This window comes from Sus scrofa, chromosome 2 (assembly GCF_000003025.6).
Source record: "Sus scrofa isolate TJ Tabasco breed Duroc chromosome 2, Sscrofa11.1, whole genome shotgun sequence".
Taxonomy (NCBI): Eukaryota; Metazoa; Chordata; class Mammalia; order Artiodactyla; family Suidae; genus Sus; species Sus scrofa.
In genome coordinates, this window is record NC_010444.4 from 104,855,947 (window position 1) to 104,881,887 (window position 25,941).

Sequence of the window (25,941 nt, forward strand, 5' to 3'; positions counted from 1 at the left end):
AAAAAAAAAAAAACAGAGAAAGGAAAGGTAAAGAAAGCTAGGTATATGCCATGCTTGCCATGTAATAAAAGATTATTGTATGACCTCATCCTGGTATTTCATTGCGGGTGGTTGAGATTAGCCATCTATTTGATACTTATGTCACTTGCATCAAAAAAAAAAAAAGAAAAGAAAAGAAAAAAAATTAAAATTCTTTTGTCTTCAGATCCTTTTAGTACAGCTATGCAAACTTTTATGCTTAGTCATTGATAAACCTTAAGCTGTTAGATGGCTTTCATAGAAAACTAGACCCATTAAAAAATTAAGTCTATCCCTGCAAATACAATACCATCTTCTTGAGGCTTTCTGCATAAAGTGACTTGTATTCAGGAAGCAATGCCTCTAGCTAGATGAGTTGTTTACTTTGGGATATTCAATCCCTACAATTCTTGATCAGGAAAAAGAAAAGAAAATGACTACAAATCAAGGTACATAGAAGAAGAAAAAAAAGAACTTAAAAAAATGGAAAATTACTCAGATATTCTGAAGACTTCTGTATGAAATCCTCATCATCCTTTCAATTCACTGTGAATTAAGCAAGTGGCGCATGACATGTACCGAAGTCGGTCAGCAGTACAAGCTGTACAGATGTGCCCATCTGGTATGCAGGTGTTTGCGCAGATATTCCCCAGCCAAATTTCCAGTGGGTAGCATTTTTGTGGAGCTGGCTCCATACTAGTACAGGGAAAGAAAGAGAGAGGGACCACCCACTGATAATAAGTGATTCTACTTCTAGGTTGACGACTTACCCTCAGAGTTGTTCTTAAATTTCATATGCATCAAGATCTCTTGAGCAACTTTATAAAAATGTGGACTCCTGAGCCTCTTTTCAAGAGATTAACTTCCAGTATATACCTATGGTATGTTTCAGAAATCTGCTGTCAACATTCTAGGTTATTCTGATATAACTGTTCCTTAGTCTGTACTTGGAGAAATACTACCTTAAGACACAGAATAAGATGGATCAGGAAAATGTATAAAAGAACATCTAGGAAATAACAAACCCACTTTTATCCTATAAGTTTGCAGCCATCTCCTCATTATACGAATACTGCCTACAGCATTCATAGACATTAGAATATTTAATCAAAAACCAGAAAAAAGTGATCATGCAAACTCTAGAGATTATAAAACCTCTTAAAATTAATCTGTGTCCTTATTTATTAGGTCATATACCTGTAAAGGAAAACTAAGGACAGCTCAAGTATGGAATGCCAATGATTCCCAGTTACCAATAGCAATAGCTTTAAACCCCACCATGAGCCTTTGCCCAGTTTCATAGGACTCTTTTGACAGCTGGTAATATAGCCTATGTAATGGTATTCAGTGTCTTTTCTTTGATTGCTCTCAAATGTGAACACATGCCCTGTAAAAATTCTTCTCTGAAAGAGTTCTCAGCAACTAAGAACTAACTTATCTATTCACTTATCCCAAAACTGGGAAAAGAAAAGATAGACCTAAGAAACATTCAAGAGCCAATCATATAAGTAAATTTGGATCATGTAGGTGATAGAAAGTCACTAAAGCATTTTGATTAGAGGAACATCATGATCACAGTTATTTCATAGATGCCATATATGCTTTAAACTCTAAGGGTTTTATAATAATGTATATAAAAAGAGTCTGCTGAAAAAAAAAGGGATATATATTAATGGAACATTGATATGATACAGTTATAAGTCATTAATATAATTATTCACACATAAATATATTCCTCCCTGATCGAAGGCAAGAAAAAACAGAATCTAGCACTTTTCATTAGCCTTAAGAATACTTTTCTAAGAATAGTGTCCATTCAATAAATATTTATTTCATGCCCATGTTATGTTGGGCACTGTGCTGGGTGTTGAGAAGCAAAACAAGGAATCTCTCCACTCTCAGGGTGTTTACAGTCTACTGAGACAGACATTGAACAAATAATCAAACAAGCTGTGGGTTTTCCACATGACTCTTTGCTATTCCTGCTATTCCTAGCAGTGTGATGCTTTGATTTCTTTTAAAATGGAAGACTTTTCCCTATCCACCTTTTTTAAGGACTCCTAAGCAATCATCAGAGGTCTCAAACTGACTGCCTGCAGACCTATTTTGTTTGGCCTGCACAATGCCGAGGTCCACTGTTTTTTGGGTTTTTTTTTTTTTTTTTAAATTTGAATTCACTGCCAACATAAAATATGAGCTTCTAATTTTGCTTGAATATTTGGCCCTATTGGACCTCAGTTTCCACAAGGCAACAAGCTGAGCTGAGAAGCAGCTGCCCTTTTCAGAAGTAATGTGTTCCATCCATTTGGCCACATTTAAGCCCATTCCCTATCACCTCCTGACATGCAGACCAAGAGTCTGCTGGCATTGATCATCTCCTTGAGTTGCTATTTTTCCTACACCTGACTCAGTTCACTCATTAGCACTACTTGCCAGACTCTTGGACAGTCAAGTTTGCAATTGCCACTCTACAGAAGAAAACTCAGCAATCATTTTACAAAATCCTCTTCAACGTGTTCCTTACCCTGGCTCTACTGCTCAAGTCTCTAGACGAGGTCAGTAATCAAATACTGTTCATCACTCAATTTATTTATTTAAATATTTCCTCAACTTTTCTTTCCAGTTGTACCTTTTCTTAGGTCCACTCAGTCCAGGCAAACCAGATTCCTCACTGGTCAGCCCCAAATATGACCTGCTATTTTGTCTTCCATTGTTTTCAATCCTCCTTGAATCTCTCTATCTAGTAGAACACATGCCAGCTCTACAAACTGGTTGTCCACCTCCATCTGTCCTCAGGGCCAGTTTGAATCTCCACTTTCTTCATGAAGCTATCTGGTCAATTCTAGCTGGACATGGAGCAGCCTCCCTATGAGATTTCACATACCTTTCCTGAAGTCCATTAAAGCCTCCCGAGCTTTTCACCTCAAAATACAGCTTTCTACTTTTGAGATCCTTGGAGTTAGGAATCCTATCTGATTTATCTTCTTTTTCCCATTAGCACAGTGCCTAGCAGAAAGCAGTAATCATTTGTACAGTAAATGAAGAAAAATTCTACTTGAAACTAACTATAAAGGGAATAGGCAGGAACAGAATGTATTTAACTCATTCTAAGGTATTGATGGTTGTTTCCAACATTCAGCCTGCACAGATGTGCACTCTTGGGGGGCCTTGGTTTGTGTTTGTTTTACCTATTACTCCCTACACTTTCTTTCCCATACTTGTGTCCAGTGGAAACACATTCATTCATTATCTCTGTTTTGCCGGTTCCTTGTTTAGTAATCTAGTCCAAGAGATTTTCTTTCTTCTCATTAAAATGTTATGCAAAACAAATTCTTGGTTCTAGACTAGAGCCATAAATTTTTTTTGCGATTTATCTTGTTTTTACTTGATTGGAAGCCCTCAAAAGCAAGAACTCTTAGCCATCATGTCTTATATACTATGAAATAAATTTTTTTTAACAAGTGCCCTTTATTTATATTTAGAATCTGGATATTGAATTCTAGAGCCGGAAGTTATCGTTATAATTTTGGAATGGATGTTACTTTCTACCCATTGTAAAGGCAATAAGCCTTTCTCTGAAATAGGAAAAGAAAAGCAAAAGCATATGCAGAGACATTGAATTTCATAAGCAGGGTTTCACACCGCTAGTTACTGAAATCATTTGGACTGTCGAAGCTGTGAATGGAATGAGAAGAAAATGTAAGTGAATTTTGAAAAATGATCTTGTACACCCATCCACTGCTCTAGGCAACAGTATTCTGAAGTCACCAGTCATTCATTCAGCTGTTCAATTAGCACTTCTTGAGAACTATGTGCTAAAGCACCTGAGGCACACCTGCAAAATTTCCCTGTTTGCTACTTATCAGTTTCACTCCCAAAGTCAAAGGAGATTAATTTTTTCTTTTTACAAGGCAACATTTCAGTCATGATCTTGCCTCCAGCAGTGTTGCCTCTGTGCTCCTGGTCCATACCTTCTTCTGTGTCAGCCAGCCATTTTAGAATAAAAATAAATAAATTAAAATAAAATAAAAATAATTTTCTTCCAGAGAGTAAAAAATTTCAGAGCCTAAAGAGCCCACAGGCAGATCACTTACAACTATCCCACTTAGTCACAAGGTCCAACTTGGCAAATTACAGTGCACAGGCCTGTTTTTTAGTTCCAACCTGTTTCATTCTCAGACTAGCCCAGCTATTTCCCTTATTCCCAATTCCATGGGGAAGCCAAATCCTTTCTGGCTAAATCCCAGGCACAACACCCTAAGCTTGTGACATAGCTTCAGTTTTGGCATTGACCAGAAACCCCTATGCTGGTAGTTTCTCCTTTCATTGTTTCTGTTGCTAGATCCTCTTGAGTGCCTGTCTTAAGCACACAGTCCAGGTCTGTTTCCACCAATTCCTATTTCCTTCTGCTCTTAATTCGAATCTCATTTCCTCTCTCTTTGCTGTTTTCAGGCAGAGTCACTTGTTCTCTTTCTCCCCCAAACCTAGCCAGTCACATCTTGTCCTGGTCTAATTTCCTGATGTCAGTCAGCCCTAGCGCCTCTTAATCTTCTGTCAATAGATTGGGAGACTTTTTTATGATTGGTAGTCAAGCCCTTGTGTTTCTAATATATGGGATAAAGAGGTGAACAGAAGGCTAAAAGGAATTTAGGAAGCACTAATGTATTTTAGGTGAGGAAAGTTAGCAGAAAGTGGAAGGGACAGAAATAAGCTGCTAAGTTTGGAGTATTATTTAGTGTGTGTAAACAAAAAGCAGATTCTAAGACACTGTTTTTCAAAATGTGGTTCAAGCAATCTTGCCTGTCTCAGAATCATTTGTGGGGAAGGTAGGGGGAGAGGTGAGAAAGGGCTGCTCAAATTTTTGGCTCTTCACTAGATTGAACCAAAAATCTCTGAGCATCTACTAAGAATCTGAGTTTTTGACAAACTCCCAGTTCTTTTTCTAATGCACATTCATATTTAAAAACATTATACAAGTGTCTCTATTGTCATTAAAAGCAGTTATTCTTTACTGCATGCTTGCTGAGTGTCTAATATTTAAAGTTTTTCTATGCTCATTACAGTAATAATTTAATAGATGCTCTTATAGGTGCTGGAGTTAAGAATGAATGGATGAGTTCCTTCTTTGCAAATCTTATGTTCTGGTGGGAAAACAGAGGTCTGTGGTCATCACAGAAAATGAAATTAATGAAGAGCCCTAGCCACTTCCTGGGGAACAAAGATTACATACATATACACACAAATGCATTTGTACATATATATTTTATATGTATTTCTATAGTCACATACAATAAGAAAACATAAAATAAAGTAACAATAGTTATAATGCTTAGTTTATGTTCTTTTAATTTCTAGGAGTTACTTTAGAATATTGCCATTGGTTCTTCTAGAGTCTTTTTAGAGTATAACTTTAATGGCTTATTATAAGGCCTTAAAAATATGTGTTTTGGAGTTCCTGTTGTGGCTCAGTGGTTAACAAACCCAACTAGTATCCATGAGAATGCAGGTTCAATCCTTGGCCTTGCTCAGTGGGTTAAGGACCCAGCATTGCCGTGAGCTGTGGTGCAACATGAGCCGGCATCATTGTGGCTGTAGTGTAGGCCAACAGCTGCAGCTCTGATTAGACCCCTAGCCTGGGAACCTCCATATGCTGTGGGTGCAGCCCTAAAAAGACAAAAACAAATAAAAAATAAAAATACGTGTTTTTACTGAGATAAAAATTTTAAATACAGAGCAATGAGAGAAAAATTCTTAGTAACAAACATAAATCTTAATCCACCCATCAGAGAAGCAACCTGTGAGCCAGCAAGCAGGCACCAGAGCACATGCCCAGAGTATATACCCTTTGGATGTGTGCACTTGGCTGCCCCCAGCCTTCAAGCCAAACATTTACTATCAAGCCACCCTTAGACTCACTTGAAATTGCTGGTTCCACACTCCACATTTCACTAATAATGTATAGAGACAGTCACAAGTGAATGCTTTTTTGGATTTAAATAAAAATGGGGGACAGGGGTAAAAAGTATAAAAGCATCTGTGAGACAAGCTGCCAGTTTCACTCACCTTTTTGGCTTTTGCACAATGACAGTTTCACTTGGGAATGTGAATATATGTGTGACCAACACAAAAGCTGAGGACTTTAAAATCAGCCAGCAATGCCTGGGCCATTTCAGCTGTGTTTCTACTTCTCAGGGCCTCTTGGGGACTGCTGGGAGCAGGTGTGAAGTTCCAGTTTATTAACAAGTTAAGTCAGTGTTGCTGTGCATTTTGAGGGGCCTAATAGACTGGCCAATCTCGATGAATATAGAGTAGCACTGCACTGGAAAAATACATAAAAAATTAAACTACTGCCTTTATTAGTATTAGAAATAGCACCTGTTGGATGTGTACCATATTTCAGACATTGTGCTAAGTGATTGAGAAGCATCAGCAGGTTTATTTAACTGTTTAGATAAATTAGTAAAGATTTTTTTTCTGGATAAAGAATACTGAAGTTATAGCTAACCTTGAGGATCCAGTCTGTATCAAAGGACCTCTAGGTTTGTCTTCTCCATATGTTGGTTTAAATTTCTTGCTTTGCTTTGCCAACAGTTTAAGATTTGGGTCCTGCTGTCGGCAGACTGTAGTGTAACCCATGAGGTTTGATTATCCATGAAAAGTTTTTATAAGGCTATAATCTCTACGTGGCAGGTGGAATGTTAACATTTATTTTTACTGTGCTTTGAGACAGCACCAGAAAGAAGGAAGTAGAACATAAAGTATTAATGCTAGACAGAATTTAAGAAACTATCTAGTCCAAGCCCTTAATTTTTAATTAAAAAAAAAAAAGAATGAGGACCAAAGACATAGTCTGATTTCGTATATTCTTCCATATTTCCTTTTGTACTCAGGCTTTTTCTCCATCCATTTGGATTTTGATGTGTGATTCCCAATCAAATGGAACTCATCTGATGTTTTTATCCTTTCTAGAACCTTTGGCCCACGAAGCCAGCTCACAGGACTGAAGGGACCAGACTAACCACCAGTCTTTTTGTAAATAACATCCATCAAGTCATGCTCAGAACTACAAGTAATTATAATTGTGGCTGGATGGAATTGATTTTATAACTTGAAGGTGTTGTTTGGTTGCACTAAAACTGCATTACGGCCCTGGGACGTAGTGAAGGTTTACTACAAAAAGAAGCTACATGTAAATAATGACCCCCATTATCCCAGCTTATGTTTGCATCAGCTGCATCCAAAATAAAGTGTTTCTATTCACAATTCTTATTATGAGGGAGGAGGGAATGGGCAATGCAGGCTGCTCACATGTGGATTTCTGATCCTTTAGCTCACTGTTGAAAGATGTGTAAAGTCCTTTCTAACCCTTTTATAAACCAGGAGAGTGGTTCAAACCTACCTGCCCCAAGGAGAGTCCAAGAAACCAGCCAGCCTCCACAAGGAGAGACTATGGAATTCATTCTAAGAAGACTGGGAGGAAACATGTGAATTCTCTTCAAATGTCTGTCTATCTTGGAGGGAAATCCAGACTTGTTCTTTTGTTCCCAAGGAACGATAATGAAAAAAGTGCCAGTTATTATGGCGTACCCACCAGTATCAGGCACCATGCAAGAGCTTTAAATACATTATCTCAAATTCTTGTATCAGTGTCAAAGTAGATAAGTTTATTCCATTTTATAAGTGTAACCAAGAAGTGGGAGCACAGAGTGGTAAAGCCGTGTACCCAAAATCAGCTCTGAGTAACTGACAAATAGAGATTTTGATCCAAGTTTTTCCTCCACCTCGGTAAACACAACTCTATCCTTCCAGGTGCTCAAGCCAAAATCCTTGAAGTCACCTTTGAGTCCTTTTTCTCTCACATCCCACATCTACTCCTTTAGCAGACTATATTTTTTTTAGTTTAAAAATGTATTCAGAATCAAGAAATTTATGCTGTGGTGCAGTGGGTTAGGAGTTCAGCTGAAGTGGCTCAGGTCACTGCAGAGGTGTGGGTTCAAACCTAGCTCAACGCAGTGGGTTAAAGGATCCAGAGTTGCCACAGTAGTGGTGAAGATCACAGGGGCAGCTCAGATTCAGTCCTTGGCCTGGTGGCCTGGGAACTTCCATATGCTGTGAGTGCGGCCTTAAAAAAAAAAAAAAGGAATTTGGAATTGAAATAGTTCTCACCACCTCTGCTGTTTCCAGCCTGCTCTAACACTACCCACTTCTCCCACATACTCACATCCCCTCTGTGTTATTAAGTAGTAGCTTCCTCCTAACTGCCCTCCCACTTTCTGCCCCACAGTCTCTTCTGGTCTCCACGTGATACAGCAACCTGAGTCCTCCTTGAAACAGTAAGTTCGAGCATATCATTTCTCTGTTCAAAAGTATTCAAGCTCAATATGGATGAAAGTGAAGGTTATAATCATTTTGCCCATACAAGACCATATCAGTCCAGTTGCTATTTCCCAATTCCTCACCATTCCTCAAATCCACAGCTTTGGCGTTCCCTTTGTGGCTCAGCAGAAACTAACCTGACTGATATCCATGAGGATGTGGGTTTGATCCCTAGCCTTACTCAGTGGATTAATGATCCTGCATTGCCTCAAGCGGTGATGTGGGTCATGGACGAGGCTTGGATCCAGTGTTGCTGTGGCTGTGGTGTAGGCTGGCAACTGCAGCTCTGCTTTGACCCCTAGCCTCAAGTTCCTAGCCTGGGAACTTTCATATGCCCTGGGTACAGCCCTAAAAAGCAAAAAACAAAAACAAAAAACCCAAATCTGAAGCTTGGAGGCTTTTGCACTTGCTACACTGTCTACTTGGCATGCTCATTCCTGAATTGTCCTGCTTAGTTCAGCTCACATTCACCTTCTTCAGGTCATTATTCCCAGTCATCATCTCTGCAACTTTCCTGACCACCCCAATTTAAATTGCAACCTGCCTAGTGAATTTTTTTTCTCATAACATTTATTACCACCTAACAGACAACACTTTTAAAATTTTTTTGCTTTTCAGATGTCTTCTCTTCTCCAAAAACAGAGTCCTATGAGAACAGTTTTTTCCCTCCCTGTTTATTTCTGTCTCTCTGGAACCTTAAACAGTGTCTGGTACCTACGAGGTATTCCATAAATGTCTGTTGAATAAATTCCATAAATGTCTGTCTCAAGACCATGGGCTCTTACTGACCCAGTCTGGCTTGAAGAGAAACATCACTAAACTAAGGCATTCAGCATTATAGGGACACAAACCATCAGAGCCAAAAACCATTTTGAGAATCATATAATTCTCCAAGGAGGAGCAATGGGGAGACACTAAAGAGAGATTCAGAGATTTTCTCACAGTGGCTTCGAAAATGTAGCAGAGTTATGTGAACTCAAATGGACTGTACAAACACATGGAGAAAGTAATGTAGGGGAGGGTAGGTGATAAATGCCTAAACTTAGAAGACCTTCCAGGCCTGGAATTCTGTGATTCTCAGACAGAGTCTACCTTGCACTGGGCTCGTGTCCTGAGACCATGATGTCTTCTCTGGCTGGATGCTCTGAGCTATGCTCTAGCAGATCTAGGGTGCAGCACCATCTGTTTCTATATAAGGGACAATGAGCATCTTCCCCTAGGATCAGACTAAAGTTTGGAGAATGAGAGAATAAATATTCTGTTGTGCCTGGGCTCTAGAGAATGGGGAAAGACAGGAGCCACAGTGAGTCTTTTAGCAGAGTCAAAAGCAAGGCAGCTGGGACAGTCAAGTTGCCTTTTGGGGCAGACATCACTGCATTTTTTTGCCTCTGAAGTAGAGTGACCAGGCCTTCATAAAAGACACTTAAAGATCTTGGGGGTGTCTGAAAGATTTTATGACTAATTCCTCCCCATATCTTCTACCTTGCCAAAGATTCCAGATTCTCTTGCCAATGATCCTAAATATGACATATTGCTTTTGTTTACAATATATAGGTTTTTTACTCAAAGTTCAGAAAATATAAACACTTTGTCTTTTGTTAGTGAAGGAATAAGAATTCAGGGAGATCTCAACCTTGGCCCAAGAAATGCTGTACAACTCCAATTCTCAATTAAACTTTCTCATTTTTAACAGTCATGGCTATCCAAATCCAAAGACTTTTGCCAATGCAGAGAATATTAAATACAATTGCCTCTGGTTCTGAACTTAAACAGAATTAAAATTCCTAAAATTATATTTCATTCTACACTACACAAGTTTCCTTTTGAAGTCAATATAACTTGCACATCAAAACCTCCAACGAAAAGACTTCATTGGCTGCAAGATAACAACTAATTGATTTCAGAAGTCTTACAAGGAATGGCATTTTTATTCTTATATTTCTATAGATCTGAGAAAAATTGTTATCAAAACAACTCCAGGGGTCTTAGAATTACTGATTTAATTACAATGTTTATTGTACCCACAGGATCCACAAAGGTGCAAAGTGTCTCTCATTTTTTTTTTCTTATCTTTAAACCGAAGGTAAATTATCTCAAAGCAAATCTGAACCCTGGATGAAAAAGATAAAGGATACACCTGGTACTGAATTTAGCAATGAGCTGCATGAAATGATGGATAATTATTATAAAATTATGCACTAAAATAAGCTTTTTTAAATAAATAAATAAGCATTAAGGTAGGAAAGAAGCAAACATTCAAAAGGCTGATGAAAGTGGTAATAAGCTGAGACTTGAAGCATTTTGGGTCCTCTGCTTTCTTCCTATTTGAATGTGATAACTGTTAAATTGAAGAGTCTAGATATGTGATATCATATGGTATTTGTCTTTCTCTTTCTGACTTACTTCACTCGGTATGAGAGTCTCTAGTTCCATCCATGTTGCTGCAAATGGCATTATTTTATTCTTTTTTATGGCTGAGTAGTATTCCATTGTGTATATATCCCACATCTTCTTAATCCATTTCATCTTTGATGAAACACTTAGATTGTTTCCATGTGTTGGATGTTGCGAGTAGTGCTGCAGTAAACATATGGGTGCATATGTCATTTCCAAGGAAAGTTTTGTATGGATATATGCCCAGGAGTGGGATTGCTGGATCATATGGCACTGGAAGCTATATCTAGTCCCTTATGATGGAGCATGATAGTGTGAGAAAAAGGAATGTATATGTGTATGTGTGACTGGGTCACCTTGCTGTATAGTGGAAAATTGACAGAACACTGTAAACCAGCTATAATGGGGAAAAAATTGTTAAATTAAAAAAAATTGAAGAGTCTACCTGTAAGAGCAACAACATTCTTCCATCTTTAGTGACAGACGTAACTGTTTTGAAGAGACAAATGATCTCTGAATAAGACAGTTAGTAGAATGTAGATACCATGTCTATTGGCTTAAGAGAGCTATTCCTTCATGATACATAGCAAATATTCATCAAAGGCTTCTGGAATAGGAAATAATGTTATCTTTACTATTCTTCTGCAAGATGACTTTTTTTTTTCTTTTTACGACCCACCTGCAGCACACGGAAGTTCCCAGGCTATGGGTTGAATTGGAGCTGCAGCTGCTGACCTACACCACAGCCACAGCAACCCCAGATCCAAGCCACATCTGTGATCTATGCCACAGCTTGCAGCAATGCCAGATCCTTAACCTACCAAGTGAGGTCAGAGATCAAACACACATCCTCATGGAAACTACATCAGGTTCTTAACCAGCTGAGCCACACTGGGAACTCTGAGACAACATTTTTTGTCAACTTTGACACATTGACAACTTTCCAGACAAGGAAAACCTGTGTGTCCAGAAAGTTCAACCAGGAAATGTCTCAGGAAGTTACTTTTGAACATATTTCTGGAAAACTAGTAATTTACTCCAGAACTAGAGAATAGACATGAGACCATTAACATAGGTGAAAGATGTCAGCATGCCTGGGGTTTAAGGTCAGTCCAGCAGGAGAAGTCCCAGGGCATAGATCCTAGGAAAGGTACATATGATCCAAGATAATAACATTTGCTGTTGAAAGCTCACCCAGTCCAGAGTTCTATGTGGCTTTCCAGGAAATAACACTTGGCTCTCTAGCAAAGAGGGATTGAAACAGGAGGTCTCTCTTTTGCATCAACAAATTCATCATGGTAACTTTCTCCAGACGGACCACAGAAATAAAGGACATTTCATGTCCCTTTAGCTGGGACTTGAAGAAAAGGAAGGGGTGATGGCATCCAAGAGAGATGATTCTAAAACATCTGCTAGAAGTCCAACCACTTGAACCTACATAGTTAAAAACCTATGATTTTTGACTATCACCAGCAGCCTTACCAAAATAACTTTGCACTTACTTTTACTTCAACCCAAGGTAACAGGAAATTGTTTTTAATTCTTCAGTGCTAGGTCCTTTAGTTGTTGGGTTTTTTTTTTTTTTTTTTTTTTTTTTTTTTGAAATAAACTCAAGGAGATAGAAAAAAATGCTGAAGACTTCCATATAAATCATTCCCCTTATGTTTACATTTAACTGCCTGCCTGCATTCATTTAACGATTTTAGTCTGTTTTCCCTTTGCAAGCTCAGCATGGTTATAAATACAATAAAGAATACCATTTCTTCCACTAACACCATTCCCAAAATAGGCTCAAACCGAACACATTGTGAAGATCACATCCCCCTTAAAATTTTCTTACTGTCCTGACTTTTTAAAAACTCTTTCTATTAATAAAAATTAGTGGCCACAATTTCCCAATCCAGATTGGCCTTATTAAGCCATGTTAGAATGAATACCTCTCAAAGCAAATGGTATGTGTCTTCTCTCTTGTCAGTGCTTCACTGTTTAGGTGCCTCTTCCTTGAATGCTTTACTCAGAAACGTCTAATAAGGAAATCTGAGGCCTTGAGTTTTCTTGGCAGCATAGTCACCTGTTTCCTGTCATAATGAGCTGCCCTTTTGGTCTTCAGCTCATTGCTTCTTGACAGCTTACTCCTGTCATGCGAATACATTTTCAAAATAATTGTAGGCAACTGAACCACATTTAATCTGTGAACATCAATGTGTCTTTAATGATACTTACACAGAGAAAGTTAGAATATCTGACTTGCCAACTTTTGAGAAATTTAATTAAACAGATTACTCACTTACTTTGGAAATTGGTAAATTATGGGAAAGAGTGAACTTTCCAGTAGAAAATACATCTTAAGGTGATTAAACAGCCTCAGATGTAAGCAAAAGCTCTAATTTGAAAAATAATGGTGCCAGGGAGTTCCCATTGTGGCTCGGCAAGTTAAGGACCTAGTGTTGTCTCTATGAAGATGCAGGTTAGATCCCTGGCCCCACTCAGTGGGTTAAGGATCTAGGGTTGCGTAGGTCGCAGATGTGAATTGGATTCGGTGTTGCTGTGGCTGTGGTGTAGGCTGTAGCTGCAATTCTAATTCAACCTCTAGCCCAGGAAGTTCCACATGCTGCTGTCATGGCTGTAAAAAGAAAAAAAGGAAAAGAAAGTTAGATAATATATGTAGACAGAGTGATAGAACTAATAAATTACCACTTTGTAAACTTTAATAAAATTACTAAGTTAGGTAAGAAGTATCAAGTGATATTAAAACTGTAAAGTAGTTGTACAGAGGGATCAGACCTTTGTGTAGTACCAAAGTAATAGCACACAGATTATTTTCTGGCAGCAGGGAGAAAATGTAATGTCATAGTGGATGATCAGGAAGGCCTTAACATATGTATCGAAGCAATGCAAATGATGGGAAACCAGGTATTATGTATACCCTGATGTAATGTAGGATGGAATACAGCTAGGATGTCCCCTTGCCAAAATATTTCCTCTGATCTAATCAGGTTCTCTCCACAAGGATGCAAGACAGTCCCCTGCCCCAAAATGATTTTACAAGACAAATGACCCTTTGTGTTGTCAAGTCCATGTTATAAAACAAAGAATTATTCTAAACAGAAAAGGGTTTAAATGACACAACTCTCAAATGCGGTATGTTATCCTACATTAGATTCTAATATGGAAAAACCAGCTGAAAAGGACATTTAGGGACAATTTTAAGAAATGTGAGGGAGTAAGTGGGATGGACAGAGAGTTTGTGGTTGGTAGATGAAAACTATTACATTTGGAATGGACAAGAAATGAGGTCTTACTATACAGCACAGGGAACATATCCAAACTCTTGGGATAGACCATAATGGAAGATAGTATGAGAAAAAGAGTGTATGTATATGTATGACTGGGTCACTATCCTGTACAGCAGAAATTGATACAATGCTGTAAATCAACTATAATAAAAATAAAATAAGAAAGAAAGGAAGACTAAAAAAAATGTGAATATGGAATTACTTATTAGATAATAAGAAGTAATTATTGTTAACTTCCTTGGTATAATAATACTATTTCAGTTATATAGATAAATGTTCTCATTTTTTACAGATATGTGCTAAAGTATTTAGGTAGCAGAATATCACAATGTCTAAAATTTTCCTTAAGATGTATTAGTATAGTAAGAATAAGTTGAAAAGAAGAAAAAAATGAAACACTTTCTTCAGCAGCAGTTAAGATCTTCAAATGAAACAGTTCTGGCCTGTGACTTCACACTTACACTCCTAAGTCTCCCCTGCATTGTTAATATTGTTTTAAAAGAATGATATGTTCTTTTCATAAATTGGACATTTAGACCTTCTTTAGTCACTGTTTTTCAAAAAGAAGGCAGAACACTCCAGCAGGAAAGCATTATTTCCACTGTATTCCTTCTTATATTTTAAGATAGTAGTTCTCAAGGGCAGTCCTCAGGGAAGCAACAGCATCATCACCTGGGAACTTGTTGGGTATGCACATTGTCGACCCTGACTCTAGACCTAGTGGCTCAGGAACTCTGGGGATGGCAGCTGTGTGTGAAGCCCTCCCAGCAATGCTGGTGCACACAGAGATTTGACAGTCTGTATTCTAGAGCTCCCATTTTTCTCTGTGTAATTCTCTTTGTCACTGCTAAGTAATAGAAGTCTCAGAATGGTACAACTGATGTATAGTTTTTATTCTTCTCTATCAATGCTTTTAGCCATGACATTAGAAAGTAAGAAAACAATACTTGTTATACTGAATGTTCCATTATGTTTGCAACACAATATTTTGGAGCATTATTGAAAACAATGAATACATTCTGTGTAACCATTAGTATACTTCCCAGATTCCCCAAGAGCCCTCTACTCCAGGATAAGAGTGGGCACATTCTGTGGCAACACTGTAAATTATCCCTGCCATCAAACACTTCACAAGATTCCAATTAGTGGGAACTTCCAGCTCATCTATTTTCAGTGCTCCAGCTCTCTAGTGGTCTGCCTTGTCTCTAAACAGTACATTTGGAAGACTAGTGATCATGTCTAAATGCTGTAAAGACCCATTACATCTCATATATGACTTCTGGGTACTCAGCAAATGTGAGATGCTATGATGGTGGTGCTTTCCTATTATCAGTGGGAAGTCAGAGCCCTGAGCAATTCCACAACACCATCATTTACTAATGCGCCAAGCTGGAAACCTAACCAGTGTGCCTGATGTTCCATGCAGTGCTTTGGCCTCTGGTCTTTTCACCAATTGCAGAGAATGTGGAATATAGAATTATAGTCCAGTCCTCACGTCAGAAGTTTAGAGACTCATTTAGTTATTCGATGTTCATATAAGAGGCGTCCAAGACTAACTAAAGTCAGATGCTGTTCATAATACCAAATGGTGTAATAAAAGGTTTGTGTTAAAGCATGACCAGCCTGGTTCCCCATTCTGTTCTCTCAGGAATGAGAATCTCTTAGGCTGCCCATAAATCACAGGCACCAGTCCTCACTGCCTGGGAATTTTGTGAGACTCTGTGCAAACCCTTCTCTGAGACCACCTGTAAAATAGCATCCACATCCCTGCACAAGTCCCCTGTTTAATCACATTTCTTTGATGGCCAGACACAAAAGTTAATGAGGATACTTAACATTGAGGGCAGATGTGAAGAAGGGCAAAAATAGAAAGGAGATTAAATAATCCTGAAGCAAGAGAATTTAACTCAAATATAAATCAATAAAAAGGAAATAAGTAGATGAAACTTGAGACAGAAGGCACCAGAAAAGCAAAGGTAATGATGAACTACTACACCTGACAGAGTCCAGTGTGCAGTTGCCCTGCTTTTACTCTTTAATCCTCTGGTCTCCAAACACACAGTTATGTGGTTAATTGTACTGTGACCACCTGTCCCATATTTTAAAACTGTAAGGAAGCTGTCCCCACATTCTAAATCTCTTCTCTACCTGAAATCACAAACTACCTACAGAGGCAATTACTGTGTATATCTGCACATACATAAATATGTATGCATGTATTATACACACATTCACACATTTATCACAAAGTCAAAAGCACAGCTTGACATCAGGTAGAGATGGATTTGAATCCCAGCTTTGCAACTTACAAGCCCTATAAAAGACAATAAGCTGTTATTTAACCCATGTAAACCTCAGATCCTGCCTCTATAACTGAGTATAACAGTACCTCTCTTAGTATTGATCAGGGGGTTAAATAAAGCATGCTTAAAGATTTTCACAGTTTCTAGTACAAAGTCAGTACTTAATAAATGGAAACTATTACTGTTAATATTTATATTAGTATTTAATAATCCTCCCTGTCCATTAAAATTTCTCCACTTGTTTGCCTTGTTTTCCCACATTGCAAACATTAAAACCTTAATTTACTTTACTAATATCAAGATTTCATATACCACAAGAGCATGTAGGTCATTTTCTTGATTATTTTGTACATCTTAATTGTAAGGCATAACTAAATAACTGTAAAAAATACACCATTATATTTGCCTTTCTTGCCACATCTCTCAGTTACACTTAGTAATTTGACGCTTGGTAATTTAAGAAACAGAGTGACACTCTGAGAGACAAAGAGAAATGAGAGGGAAAGGCAGGTAGAGACAGAGACACTAAGAAAAAGAATCAATGTCATAAATATATTTTGGTAGTTTCAACGAATTATTAATTAGTAAAATGGGTAAATATATATTCATTTCTGCAATAATTCTCGAAATAATTTTGCCTTGTATGTATCTTGAAAGTTCTTTTAAAATGACAGGGAAAGGAAGGGGAGGAAAGGAAAGGAAAGTTGATTTACAATGTTGTGCCAGTTTTGGCTGTATGGTAAAGTGGCCCAGTCATACATATATATATATTCCCTTTCTTACATTATCTTCCAAGAGACTGGAATATAGTTCCTTGTGCTATATAGTAGGGTGTCATTGCTTATCCATTCTAAATGTAACAGTTTGCATCTACTAATCCCAAACTTCCAATACACCACATTCCCTCCCCTCTCCCCCTTGGCAACCACAAGTCTGTTCCTCTATGTCTGTGGTTTGTTTCTGTTTTGTAGGTAGGTTCACATGTGCCATATTTTAGATTCCACATATAAGTGATGTCATATGGTATTTATCTTTCTCTTTCTGACTTACTTCACTTTGTATGAGAATCTCTAGTTGCATCCATGTTGCTACAAATGGCATATTTTGTTCTTTTTTATGGCTGAGTAGTATTCCATTGTGTATATATACCACATCTTAATGCATTCATCTGTTGATGGACATATAAGTTGTTTGCATGTCTTGGCTACTGTGAATAGTGCTGCTATGGACATAGGGGTGCCTGTATCTTCTTGAATTGTAGTTTTTGTCAGATATATGCCCAGGAGTGGGATCATTGGAATATATGCTAGTTCTGTATTTAGTTTTCTGAGAAGGCTCCATGCTGTTCTCTATAGCGGTTGTTTCAATTTACATTCCCACCAGCGGCGTAGGAGAGATCCTCAAAGGAACACATCTACCAATGTGATCACTTGATTAATGCTACAAATAAAAGCGATACAAGTTAAGAGGTAGGTTGTGGGATCCTGGGATTTCATGAATGTAGCCTTAACAAAAGGAAGAAAAGGGCAACAGAATCAGTGATCACTATTCTTTGTTATATAGATTTAATTAAGCCGCTAGTACATGAGTCTCAAAAAAAAAAAAAACCAAAAACCAAAACAAAAACAAAACCACTCATCCTGGAAGGAATGTTTGTGTGTGTGTGTGCTTTTGGGTATATAATCAACAAATTGCAGGATGATAGTCTGATTAAAAGCACTGGGCTTGGAGTTCCTGTTGTGGCTCAGTGGTTAATGAACCTGACTAGCATCTATGAGGATGTGGGTTCAATCCCTGGTCTTGCTCAGTGGGTTATGGATCTGGCGTTGCCATGAGCTGAGGTTGCAGCTCCAGTTCGACCCCTAGCCTGGGAACCTCCATATGCTGCTGATGCGGCCCTAAAAAAGCAAACAAAAAAGCATTGGACTTGAGGAGTACCCACTGTGGTTCAGCGGCTTAAGAATCCGACTGCAGCGGCTCAGTGTGTTGCAGAGGTGGGAGTTCATACCTGACCTGGCATTGCTGCAACTGCAGCATAGGTTATAGCTGTGGCTCAGATCCAGTCCCTGTTCAGGGAACTTCCCTGTGCTGTGGGTGTGACCATTTAAAAAGACAAACAAACTGGGTTTGAATCCTGGCACTGCAAAGTAGTTAACTTACATAGAATTATTAAATATATCAATAAAGTTAATTTCAGATTGTTATGAAGATTAAATGTAGTATTTGCACATTTTAACTTTTACATAGAAAGCAGAAAAGTATCAACCACCACATCAAGCACTTCTGTAGCACTGACTGTATGTCAAATGCTGGTCTATGAGCTTTGTATACATTAACATAATAAATCCTCACAATAAACTTACAAAATCTGTTTAACAGGAGAGAATGGAAGCATAGAGAGGTTAAGTAACTCCTCTTATACTGTTACAATGTGTTAGAGTTAGGTTTAAAACCCAGATTCACTAGTTCTAAAATCTGTGTACTAGATTATCTTCTTAATAATAACATTATAATTACTGTGTGAAATATAAAGGTATGTGCTAACATGGGAGCTGATTTCTTAAACTATTTAGCTATATAAATACATATATATTGAAGAATTGGATCTTGCACCAAATTGCCTATAAACAGTCTGGCCTATTTTTCTTTATGATGACCCCATGAACTATCCATCAGTGTGGAGTGCTGAAGAAAATGCAGATTTGAAGCAGTAAAGAGCAAGACAAATAAAAGGAAAGATCTGACCAGTTTTAAAGTTTCTCTTGAAATACATAAATGATTGCAATTCTTTCTGTGTCTCAAAAACAAAGTACGTCTTATCATGCACACACAAAATCTTCTCATTTCTAGGTTGTAGTTAATAGTCCTTGAGCCGTTGACACCAAAACTGTATTTTTGTCAAAGGAACATCAGAGAATAGAGTTGCTAGATTTCACAGATAAAAATATAACATTTGGGCCATACTTATACTAAAAAATATTTATTATTGGTCTGGAATTCACATTTAACTGGGGGTTCTGTACTTTATCTGACAACCCTAGTCAAAATACAAGTCATTTAAACTTCAGAGCAGGTATATATGGCACTTATGAATTCTACCAATTATTGGAAGTTTGAGAAAAAGTCTTTAAGTCTGTTCTAAAAAATACAAGCTTAGGTAATATGTCCTTATAAGCTTACATAATATGTCTGTCCATATTTTTATTTATTTTATTTTATTTTTATTCTGAATTTTTATTTTTTACAAAATAAAATACATACATTTAAACGCAGTTACATTCATACAGATTATTATATCATGGATCTTAAGAAACAGATTAAGTGACTTCCACTGGAGAAGTGAAATGGAAAATATGCTGAGACAAATAGGAAATTTATTCTATACTTTATCCCATTTTGTATGGCTTTCATCCTTACTAGTTTTATCTATTACATTTCAATTTTTCTTTAAAAATTAGCATTATATTAAAATTGTATATATTATGCAACTAAAATTTATAAAGAAGTAAGCCTTATATACCATCAAATATTTTATATAGCATGATAAAAAGAATAACTTAACTGGTAAGAATAACAAAAATAATATACCCTCTGAAAATAAGTAAAATATAAAATGCATAAATTGGTTAAAAAACAGTATAACTATAAATACGTCTCACAATTTGTTACATCTTATTGATTCTTCAATATAGGCATTACATCATTCTAGGTGATGTGATAAACAAGACATTATAGATCTTACATTGTACCATGGAGAGAAATGGTTATTAATAATACAATTGTAGAACTGTATTATTTAATTGTACAGTTGCATTATTTAATTATAATTATCATAAATTCTTTGATGGAGAGGAAATCAGAATCAGATGTAAGAAGACTTCAGCATTCCAAGAATGATGTCAAATGACCCCCTTCATTGTGGATTATGCACTTATTTACTATGAGATATATTTCTTCTCCAGAGATTCCTTGTTTGTGTGTCAATTGTATTTTTGGTTTGCAGTTATTCTGAAGTTTTGATATGAGTCTATATGCATATGAGATTGTTTTAAGTTGTTGTTCTCTTAATTGCAAGTTCATCTCCAATGTCCTGCATTTGTACCCACCTTTTCTCATGATTTCTGATTTTGGTGGTATAATCGTGCATGGATGATTTCATATCTTTACTGTATATATACCTTTACTGGTGAGCCTTGTCATTTGTGGAGTTTTTGTTTCCTCTTGCTGTCTTTTCTTTCCTGCCTGGAGAAGTTCCTTTAGTATTTGTTGTAAGGCTGGTTTAGTGTTGCTGAATTCTCTCAACTTTTGCTTATCTGTGAAGGTTTTGATTTCTCCTTCAAATCTGAATGAGAGCCTTGCTGGGTAGAGTAATCTTGGTTGGAGGTTTTATCCTTTCATCACGTTGAGTATATCATGCCACTCCCTTCTGGCCTGCAGAGTTTCTGCTGAAAAATCTGCCAATAACCTTATTGGAGTTCCCTTGTATGTTACTTGTTTCTTTTCCCTAGCTGCTCTTTGTCTTTAATTTTGGTCAGTTTGATTAATATGTGTCTTGGGGAGTTCCTCCTTGGGTTTATTTTATACGGTACTTGTTGTGCTTCCTGGATTTGAGTGAGTGGTTCCTTTCCCATGTGAGGGAAGTTTTTGGCTATTATCTCTTGGAATAGTTTTTCTGTCCCCTTCTCTCTCTCTTCTCCTTCTGGCACCCCTATAATATGGATGTTGGTGTGTTTAACATTGTCCCAGAGTTCTCTGAGACTCTCTTCATTTGTTTTCAATCGTTTTTCTCTTTTCTGTTCTGCATCCATAATTTCCACCAATCTGTCCTCCACCTTGTTTATTCATTCTTCTGCCTCCTGTATTCTGCTGTTAGCTGTTTCTAATGAATTTTTTTTTTTTTTGTCTTTTTGCCATTTCTGGGCCACTCCTGCGGCATATGGAGGTTCCCAGGCTAGGGGTCTAATCGGAGCTGTAGCTGCCAGCCTATGCCAGAGCAACAGCAACGCGGGATGCGGGATCCAAGCCGTGTCTGCAAGCTACACCACAGCTCACGGCAACGCCGGATCATTAACCCACTTAGCAAAGGCAGGGATGAACCCACAACCTCATGGTTCCTAGTCGGATTTGTTAACCAATGAGCCATGATGGGAACTCCTAGTGAGTTTTTTATTTCGGTTATTGTATTTTGCATCTCTTCTTGGTTAGGTTTTATATCTTGTATCTCTTTGCTCAGTGTTTCCTATAAGTTATCCATCTTTGCCTCCAGTTTATTTCCAATGTCTTGCATCATCTTCAGCATCAACAATCTGAAGTCTTTTTCCTGGAGGCTGAGAATCTCCTCATCGCTTAGCTGTTTTTCTGGGGTTTTTCCTTTCTCCCTCATCTGAGTTATAGTTCTCTGTCTTTTCATTTTTATAGGTTTTTGGTGTGGTGACCTTTTTACAGATAATAGAGTTGTAGTCTGTCTTACTTCTGGTATCTGCCCCTCTTGTGGCTGAAGTCAGTATGGGGGCTTGCTGTAGGCTTCCTGATGGGAGGGGCTGATGCCTGCCCACTGATAGGTGGAGCTGATTCTAATCCCTCTGGTGGGTGGGTCTTAGTCTCTGGATGGGATTGGAGGCAGCTGTGTGCCTGGGGTGGGGGGGCTTTAGGTAGCCTGTTTACTGAGGTGTGGGGCTGTGATCCCACCTGGATTGTTGTTTGGCCTGGGGCTTCTCAGCACTGACTGATGGGTGGGGCTAGATTTTCCCAAAATGGCCACCTCCAGAGAAAGGCAGCTGCTGAATATTCCCAAGAGCTTTGCCTTCAATGTCCTTCTCTCACAACAAGCCACATTCACCCCTGTTTTCCCAGGATGTCCTCCAAGAACTGCAGTCAGGTTTGACCCAGATTTCTATTCAGACCTCACTCTGCCCTGGGATCCAGTGCACGTGAAAGTCCATGTGCACCTTTTAAGAATGGGGTCTCCGTTTCCCCCAGTCCCGTGGAGCTCCTGCACACAAGCCCCACTGGCCTTCAATGCCAGATGCTCCAGGGGCTCTTTCTCCCCGTGCCAGATCCCCGCACGTGAGGGTTTGATGTGGGGCTCAGAACTCTCACTCCTGTAGGGGAGTCTCTGTGAACCAGTTAGTTTTCAGTCTGTGGAGCTTCCCACCCGGGAGGTATAGGGTTGTTTATATCGTGAAATCACCCCTCCTACCTCTTGATGTGGCCTCCTCTTTTTCTTCTGGAGTAGGGTATCCTTTTTAAGGTTTTTGGTCCATTTGGGTGGTGATCACTCAGTCTTTAGTTGTGAATTTTGTTATTTTTAGGAGAGAAGTTGAGCTCCAGTCCTTCTATTCCACCATCTTAATCCTGTCTCCTGTCCATATTTTTAAAATAGACATCAGAAATCATGAATAAAATTAGTATGATAAATAAATCTTTATACATTTTTAATGCTTCTTCCAAAAAGAGCTCAATAGACTATATTAAAAGATAGGTTTTGAATCTCCTCTCCATGAAGTTATCTCAACTTGATTAGGTCTTTTTGGACATTAAATCCTCTCAATGCCACGAGAGCCAATTTATCATCATGAGATAGTCAAAAGTTAACATACATAGAAATATCTATGTAAAGCTGTACTGTAGCCCATGTAGCAAATATAAATCACCAAGACAGGAAACAACTTATCCTTGAAAGGAAAAAGGGAGGAAAGAAAGGATAGCAGGATAGAAGATTTCAATTTCATCAATAAAAACAGAATTCCCTGAGTGTCGTTTTTTCCACTGAAACTGAAATAAGAACGAGACAGGATGTCAACCTACACACCTCAAACAGTGTTCTGAGTTTGTGATACAGAGCAGGTTATGTATGTCCATTTTTCACCAGTGAAGATCTGTCGTTTAGCCAGAGCAACTACAAGCCAAAAATCCCCATTATTGTGTGCCTGTCCTTTCAGTGGAGACACCATCTTTTTCAAAACACAAGGGAGCCACATTTTGGGCTGTGTGTCAGGCAGCTGTTCTGTGGAAAGAGGGTCTCCTACTGATAAATAAGACAAAGCCTTTGCTGTGCCCTTGCAGGTGCTTATGTACTGACAGGAAGAAATTCTGATCTTTAATGTGTGTAATAATGGGCTTTAATGTTCATCTGGTGAAGTACCACAAAGTTTTACACATTGACCATAAAAGGAAAGACCATATCGTCTCAACTCAATTAGTTTTGCATTCTCACCATTATTAATGACATTTATAATATATAGTTTATTCTGAAATTATTTCCAGCCTTTTTTCCTTTTTAGAATCTTGGTGGAACAGGTCTGGCAGCATAACCAAGCCTAAATCATGGTTTATACTTTTGTGCACTGATTGGTATTGCAATACTGGTGCCCAAATACATATGATACTGTCCTGGAAAAACTCATTTATTCAAGTTTGTCCATAATTAACATGGGGAAAAAAAGATCAAATTCACTTCCACAAAGCTTGTCACAGACTTATTTATTCCTCTTTCCTAATAATGCTATTATCTTAAACACTTTAATTGTAGTTACTTTTCCTGTCTTTTGTGTTATTACTCTCATACATTTTAATTGTACATAATTTTTAAATGCATTTGAACAGTCAATATTCAATTATATTTGTCCATCTGTTAATCCTTTCCTGTGTTCTTTATACCTGCCATTTCCATGTTTCTGCCTGAGATCATTTTCTTTCTTTTTAAAGAACTTCTGTTAATATTTCTCTTTACATGCCTGCTGATACCTAATTTTCTCAGGTTGTGCTTTCTGAAAAATATTTTTAAGGGTATTTTCCCTGAGATAAAATTCTAGGTTGAAGGTTTTGTTTAATTGGTTTTTCTTTCAGCCTTTAAAGTTGTCACTCCATTATGTCCTGTTTCTGCTGTCATTGTGTCTCCTTTGAAAGTAGGATATCTTTTTCTCAGGATGCTTTTCTTCTCTTTGGCTTCAAGCAGTTTTATTACTGTGTCCCTGGTTAATTTTTTAATCCTGTCTGGGCATCATAAACCTTGAATCTTTGAGTTGATGTTTTTCATCAATTTTGGAAAAATTACTTATCACATTCTCTTTTAATATTGCTTTTCTTTCTCTCTTTTTTTTTGGTACTCTAAATACAAGTATTTTAGAACTTTCCACTGTAATTTGGATCTGATGCTCATTTTTAATGTAACTTGGGGTTTTTTCCAGCTTGTTTTAGTTTATGAATTTTTCTAATAACCTGTCTTTTACTTCTTTAATCTTATCTTCCTCTCCAAATATGCTACCAAATCCATCATTTGAGTTCTTTCCCTGAAAAATCATAAACTCTAATCATTGCCTCTTTGGCAGTAGAAATTAGCATAAATTATACTCTATTTTTTTAGCATTCTTTGCTTGTGTTTTTAGCCTCTACCCCCATTTAACTTCAAAATTTGGTGAATAACTTGAGAGTGAAGCAGCCCTATCTTTGAAGCTCCTTTAATCTCCAGTTTTATCACACTTTTTTCAAGTCTTACAGAAGCTCTGCTGGTTTTTCTGACATCCATTTTCTCTTTGGTATACAAGCAGTGTATTCTTGCTTACACCAAGAATTAACACACATACCCAGCTGCAAAATACCCCTTCTCTGGATTATTAACTCTCCCACTTCTTGTTGTTTCAGCAGTTTTCAGTTGCCTTTAATAGATTATTTTTACATTTGGTTTACTTATTCTAATTTTGGTTGGCCATAGCTGCTTTATTCCATCTAGAAGCTTTTAATTTTATTTATATAGGTATTTAGCAACAGCTTTTGGTCCTTACTTTCAATGAAAGAATAATTTTTTTCAATATTCTTAGAAAAACATATATTTATTTTAGTTTATTTTATTTCTAGGTACAAGGGGATCAAAAGAGCATTTCTATTTAGAGAGTTTTATTTTTCATTGAATTTTTATCAATAACAGATTCTATTTTTAATTATGTGTAGATTCAAAGAATTAGAAATACCTGAGAATATTGACTTTACTTTCAAAAATTTACTTGTTTTTACATAGGAACATACTTTTCTGTAATGTGGCTAAAGATTGACTTGGGAAGGACATTTTTAAGACTATTATATTCAAGAATCTATTCGGTGAAACCATAATGAGACATAACTAATTCGTAATGAAAATATGCCATTCAAAAACAAATTCAGCAAAATAATCACAAATTTATTCTCACTCCAAGATGGAATTGAGACAAAATGAGAAAACTGCTAATAATTCTTGTTTCCAAGTCAGCAGTATGAACTTTTCCTCTCAGAACAGGCAAAAGAAATAGCATGATTCTAGGCCACCTAGATGTTTCAATATTAATGAATCGCTGCTACATGCATTTTTTTTTTCTATCCAAAAAAGGGTAAGAGCTTAAGTTACTTTGCACCTCATGACCAATGGAATTATATCACACTTTCTTCCCCAGAAAACTCAAAATGGCTTACAGAAAATAGAAACTAAAGGTATATTTTAAAAGAGTAGAAGGAAGTACCCTGGGCTAGGGAATGGTAATGAATGCTATAAGAGTCAAAGCAAGGAAGCCATCCAATTTATT

General features: G+C 37.4%; 1 long non-coding RNA gene across 2 annotated transcripts in view; it reads left to right on the forward strand.

Annotated features, from left to right (window-relative positions):
* Positions 1 to 25,941, forward strand: part of LOC102162145 — a 180,029-nt gene that overhangs the window by 23,202 nt on the left and 130,886 nt on the right. Inside the window, exon 2 of one of the 2 annotated variants that reach the window (XR_301909.3) lies at positions 8,303 to 8,351. The exons of the other annotated variant lie outside the window; for it this stretch is intronic. This is a non-coding gene — a long non-coding RNA (uncharacterized LOC102162145). The remainder of the gene's footprint in view (positions 1 to 8,302; positions 8,352 to 25,941) is intronic. 2 annotated transcript variants of the gene reach the window in all.